The sequence below is a fragment of the Hevea brasiliensis genome, chromosome 7 (assembly GCF_030052815.1).
Source record: "Hevea brasiliensis isolate MT/VB/25A 57/8 chromosome 7, ASM3005281v1, whole genome shotgun sequence".
Taxonomy (NCBI): Eukaryota; Viridiplantae; Streptophyta; class Magnoliopsida; order Malpighiales; family Euphorbiaceae; genus Hevea; species Hevea brasiliensis.
This window is the reverse complement of record NC_079499.1, coordinates 33,163,146-33,169,972: the sequence shown is the minus strand read 5'-3', so window position 1 is coordinate 33,169,972 and position 6,827 is coordinate 33,163,146.

Sequence of the window (6,827 nt, the reverse complement as noted above, 5' to 3'; positions counted from 1 at the left end):
AGAAGGAGAAGGAGATGAACAGTAGCAGAAAAAGGGGTTCAGTAGGGCAGCATGTTTCTCTTCCGTCCAGGTGATTTTGGCTCAACATCTATGGCTGATTTTTGGATATGTTTGAGGTATGTATGTGTGGAGGTTATGGTTAAAATTTGGTGATTGTTCAACCTTTGGATTTGGAGAAACATATTGTTGAACACAGGCTGTCTGTAGGTTGAATTCTGAATTTTGGCTACTGAAATTTGAGAAAAATAAATAGTTAGGATGCTTATAAAATTATGAAATTTGGTACAAATGATATTTGGGATGTTGAGGCTTCTGGGTTAAAATTTGGTGAATTTTAGACTTGTGGTTTATGAGATATAAATTGTTTTGCATGAGCTGTCTGAGTAAGACTGATTTCTGCAACAATTCAGATTTTGAAGGGTTGAATGAATGTTTGATATCTCATGATATAGAGATGATTTGATACTGAAATTTTTACTGATATTGTATAGGGATGTCTTAAATATATGGTATAAATTTGGGATTTATCTAACGGTTAGATCATTATATATAAATTTGAATGCACAAGCTGCCAGATTGGGTATTAATGGGTTGTGGATTTAAGATTTATGATAGGAGTTTAGTCCAATTTAAGGGGAAATGCTGTTGAATTTTTATTGGATATTTAATTTAGGAAAGTGAAGTTATAATTGATTATGATTATTATGATTCTAGGAGAAATCTTGAAGAATAACAAGCTCAAGGTTGGTTTCAAAAAGGTTAGTGCCTATTTATACAAAAATCTTTCTTATTCCATGTTAATGACTTAAAATAAGTATGAATTTGTGAACCAAATGAATAAAAGTTAAGTGTATGTAGCCCATGGATTTTGGCTGCCCCTAAGTAAGGAACAAGATTGAGTGTTTTGATGGACTTGGAGTGCACTAGGGATTATGTTTAAAGTATGTAAATATAAGTATAATGGATTAGTTAGTTAATTAAAGCATGTTGTGAAAACTCATATGGGAATTAGGGTTTTGAGAAGTGAAATTTGGTTTTGGCTTATGAAGTGGTAAGTGAACATTATAAGGGTCAATTAGTGACCATTTTAGGTATGTTGACCATGAATTGGACTGAAAAATAGTATAGCCAAGTGAATGTGTAGGCTGCCTTGTTAGTGCAGCAGAGGGACTGAAAATTCAGTCCACTTGCATAGCCATAACTTTGGCTGTGTAGGTCAAATTGATGTTTAGCTAATTGGACATGAAACTAGGCTTATAATGGCATATTTTTGCTGAAGAAACCATGCTCAAAAGACCAAAGCAAGTGGATCAAAACTTGGCCCCAATCCGGATCCCCTGCAACAGCACCTGCAGAAATGATCAAATGAACAGTAACTGTGCACGTGAACAGTAAACTTATTTTGGCCATAACTTGAGCTACAAAACTCCAAATGGAGTGATTCAAAAAAGGAAATTCAAGTAGACAAAATAAGGAACAACTTTTATGTTTACCATTTCCTCAAATTCCCACTATAAAAATAACAAATGGAACAGTAAAGATGAAGCATGAAAACTGAAAATTTTGCTCAATTAGCATTAAGCTTAAAAATGGTATTGGCAACCAATACCAACAAGTTTGAAATACAAAATGTGGTATGTTTGGGGTGTTAAAACCAATACACCTATTTTCTATCCAAAAGTCAACATTTTTGTTGACCAATGAGGTGAATAGTGACACCAAAACCAAAAATTGGCAATTTTGCCAAAATGACCTAAGCTTTGAGAAAGTGACCAAAACCAACAAGTTTTGAATACAAAATATGGTATGTTGGGAGTACTAAAACCAATGTACCTATTGTTTATGCAAAAGTCAACATTTTAGTTGACTAATGAAATGAATAGTGACATGAAAACTTGAAATTCAAAAATTGTGAAACTTAAAAATGCAAAATGCCCTAGTATGCCTAATGTGATTGGTTTGGATAGTTTGGCATGCCAATAGGGTATTGTTTTAGCAGTACTGCGAAAGGCTTTATGCCTGTATTCATGGCTTTTATGCCCGTATTCATGGCTTTTATGCCCGTATGCATGGCTTTTATGCCCGATTATGTGATATCATGGCTTTTTAGCCATACTGACTGCATACATGGTTGACGTTCAAGGTCCCATAGTATGACGCCCGAGGCACCGCGTGTCAAGGCCAACGACCGTTATCCATCCAATCGTCCAAAGATAGGTTACTTGGGCATGGAAAAGTATAACTGTGATTGAACTGATTATTAAAGAAAATACGAAAATTAAGTATCAGGAATAATTACAAAAATACAAAGAAGCTCAATATCATGAAGAAAATAATTAACGAAATGCATGAAGAAGTTAATATCATGAAACATGATTAGCCCTCGACTACACAATAAGTTAGTAATTATTCATTTCTTATGAACACAATAGCAAGGAAATTATTATTTTTATTTGCATATTGTATTTTCTTGTATTATTGGCACCACTAAGCTTTATGCTTAGCGCGTCGCTTTTGCAATGCGTAGGTACTGAAGATACTGATCGAGGGCCCGGTAGACCACAGATTGGGTAAGGCCATTCACAGTTCTGCATAGCGTCCGTGTCACCTCATAGACTACAGTGCATTGGTAGGACACTAGGTCCCATTTTGTATTTTGAGATTTTTGTAAATTTGGTAATTAAACTCTTATTTTATCATGTGTATTTGAAACAAATGTAATATAATTTTGTATTAATGTAAGTACTTGTAAATTGTGATTATAAATCACATGTGAGAATTTATTTATGATTTGAGTCTAATGATGATGTGAAATGAATGAATGACAAATAGAGGAATTGTTAAGAAAATTGTGTTTGTGAAAGGAAAAGTGAATACATAACTGTGACTTGTACATGATTATCACATGAGATGAATGATTGAGAAATGAATGGTGTAAAATGTTGAGATTTTGATATTGAAGTTTGAGAGTGATGAGATGATTGAATATGATCATAGGAAGTGTTTTTCACAGGTTCCGAAGAACTGTTTTCTCCATTTTTAGCCAGTACTCTGCCGGATTTTCTATAAAATTTTCAGAACCTCAAATAAATTATAATTTCGATAAAAGGCTTAAATAAATTATATTTCACAAGTTATATTAAAAAGGAAGAATAAAAATGAATTAAGATAAAATAGAGTGCTCGGCACACTGAGTGGCATAACTTGCTCGGCTACACTGTAGTCGGGTAAGGGGTGTCACACTAACCAAAAACACAAACTTACCACTTTGGAAACTCTTCAAAATCTCTCCAAAACTTGGTCTTCTTGCTGCCCATCTACTGCCCAAGTGGTGTAGAACAGTTTTTGTGAAGGAAGCTAGTGAAAAATGTGGCTAAATCATGGTTGCATGGCTTGGTTAAGCTTTGGCCATGGAGTATCTTCAATGGAGGTTCACGGCTGAAATTTTGAGAAGTGAGGAAGATGACAATCTGCTGTTCCAAATTGATGAATAAGTGGTCCACTTTGGTGGGTGAGTGGAGCACTAAGGGCCTTTAATATTAGTTTATTCATAAATTTCATTTTCCCACATTTAACTCCCCATTTTTGCTATTTATATTAGGTACCACTAATTTAATTTTTCATTATATTTTCCAAGTGTAATATTATTTATTTTTATGGACATTTAGGTCAAAAGACAACTCGGGGTGTCAAATGACCACAATGCCCCTGTTCGGGTTGCATTCCCAATTTTTCGGTAACACCAGTTTTTATCCGTTTTTCGATTTCTCACTTTTCTTTGTACTAATTAATTAATTTTTCTTTGATATTTCTAATGATATTTATACTTCAATTGATGTCTCTTTAAGTCCTAAAAATATTTTTCAGGGTTCCCCGCGGTCTAGGGCTAGTCAACGATCCACGCCGTGACTTCCCGGTGCGGTCACCCATCGCTAAGGTTCTCGGCTCTCTTAACTTGGTTACATTTCTTTGCTATTATTTTTCCTTTGTTTTTTTTGTATTTTCTTTTCTTGTATTTCATTATTTTATGTCTCTTCAATTATAATGAAGTGTAGTTCTAGGCATCCTAGCTGTCCGGACAACACTGGTCACCGGAACAGTAGAACGCACTACCGAACTTAGGGGTGTTACACACAGTCGAACCTATGACCCAAAATTCAAATAGATGCTGTGTTGTACACCACGACATTTCACATTCTCCCAATAACTGAGGCTAAAAGGGAGAAACAAAGACTAGCTAGTATATATGAGTACTCATTCACATCATTCCCCAACTGGCAAGCTAGAGAGGAAGAAACTCGCCCATCAAGTGGAGGAGTTATCTCACTAGACAAGCTAATGAGAATTTACAACATATTTTATCATGTCAACTGTGGTTTCAAATCATATTCAAAACAATTTCTATAACACCCCTATTTGTATAGCCTGGTATATTTCACTGCTCCGGTGACCGGTGTCGGTCCCGACAATTAAGGGGATTAGAACCACACTTAAGTCAATTAGAGAAGCTATAAACACAAATAATTAGTAATGTTCAATTAGTTAAGTATAAATAAGAAAAAAAGAACATAAGAAGTTAAAAGAGCCGAGAGTCACAGCGATGGGTGACCTCCTCGGGAACGACTGCGAAGTCGTTTTAAACTCAAATTTCAAATCATAAAATGTGACGCCATGGTCCTTAGGACCCTTATGAACACAGTGGAAAAGAGAAAATCACGAAAAAGAACTGTTAAGCCAGTCAAATAATTAGGTCAGGGAGCCAGAAGAAATATGGAATTATTTACAAACCGGGATGAACCAGCGAGGCATTGACCCCGAGAGCTGACTCCTGACCTAACTGTCAAATAAAATCGGAGAATAGAAAATTTCGGAATCGAGAATTAAATTAAAGAGCTAATAGAAAAATAAAAAAAAAAGAAGAGGAAAATGAAAAAGTAAAAAGGTGATGACATCATGCATAACCTCATGCATGATGTCATCAAAGAATTAATTAAATTATTTATTAAATTAGATTTTGTGGTCTTCCATAACTAAAATAAATAAAGAAAAGAAAAGAAAAAAAAAATAAAAATCTCTTTCTTCTTCCTCTCTTTGCCGCCCCACCTTCTCCATACTTCCTCCATGAAAACTCTCCATTAAAGCTTGCACTCAAGCTTTAATTTGTTCACTTACCCTTCATAAATCCCATAAAAACCTTACTAGAGCTTGTAATCTCAACTTAAGAAGAAGATTGAAAGAAGAAAGGAGGAGAAAAAAATTGAAGATTTGGTATTAAAGTTGAGGTAAGTGTATCCCTTTAAAAGTTGAGATTTGATTGTTGTATTTTTTATTTGAATTAGCTTGTAATATGTTTAAAATGAAATAAAAATATGGGGAAGGACCAAACTGAATTTTCGTCCAGCCTATGTAGGGGTGAGTATTGCATGAGTTTGATTGAATGAAATATGTTAGAAAGCTTGAATAAGTTGAGGAATTGTGTTTGTATGGTTGGAATTAGTAAAATGCAATAAATTAGGTGAGTTAGGGTTTTGGGACTTAGGGTTTTAAAGCAAAAATTTGAAGAAGTGAGTAAATTGTGTGTTTAACCTATTGTGAAGTGAAAAATGGTCAATTGTGACCAAATGAGTTGTGTTTGAATTGTTGGAATGGAAGTCAAATTCGGAGGTTGTATGGTCATGCTGCTGGCAGCATGACCAAGTTAACTTTGAAGGACCAAAACTGAAATTTTACAAGTTCAATTGATATGGCACCAATTGGAGATGAAAATAGACATAAAATGACACAATTTTCATTGAGGAACCATGCCCAACAAGTGACCAAAACTTAGTGAACCAATTGACCAAAGTTGGATAAGATCAGTCTGCCACTGTACAAACTGACCAAATAAACAGTGTTTGTTTATTTGGTCATAACTCGAGCTAGGCAGGTCCAAATGACCTGAAATTTTACCAGTGGTTAGATGAGATATATACCTAAAACTTTCATGAACACAAGTCCAAATTCTGCCAGCAACCAAGCCATTTGGCCACCCCAAGTTGGTGACCTAAATCTACCAGCACCAAAATTACCCAGAAAATCATGGTTGTTTCCAATCCGGCAGCCCTAGTTCAAATGGCCATAACTTGAGCTACAAAACTCCAATTTGGGTAATTAAAAAATGAGAATAACTTAAGACAATAAGGAACATTTTCTATGAAGGAAGTTTTGTCAAATTCCAACAGTAAAATTACCAATGGAACAGTGCAACTTGGAGCACCAAAACTGAAAATTTGACAATTTTGCTTGAAGGACTTAAGCTTTGAGAAAATGACCAAAACCAACAAATTTAATGACCAAAATGTGGTATGTGGGTGAAGTTGGAGTTCCCATACCTATTAAACCTTAAAAAGCCAACAAATTGACTTGAATAGTGTAGTGAATAGTAACCCGAAACACAAAAACTTCGAGAACGTCCAATTGAGCACATTAAAGCTAGGTAAAAGTGAAGTTAAATTTATTTTTGGACTTATGTTAAGTTATGATACTGAAACACTATAAAACTGTATGTTTCAGCTGAAAAAAACTTGGAGGCACAGAGAGACTGAGTCAAGGCCTAGAGGCGACTCACGTCAGGTCTGTGCACAGTAATTTTTTTTTAAATATATGATTCTTGAAATTTTGATTTTTCTTGAGTTAATTACGAATTGTGTTGCCATTATGATTGTGAATATGATTTTGAAAAATTACCAGATTTCCAATAAATTATTTGAATAAATTGTTTGAATTGATTTTTTGTTCACACTTAGCATGACAGTATTACACTATTCCTCCTCCATTTATGGGGTTGA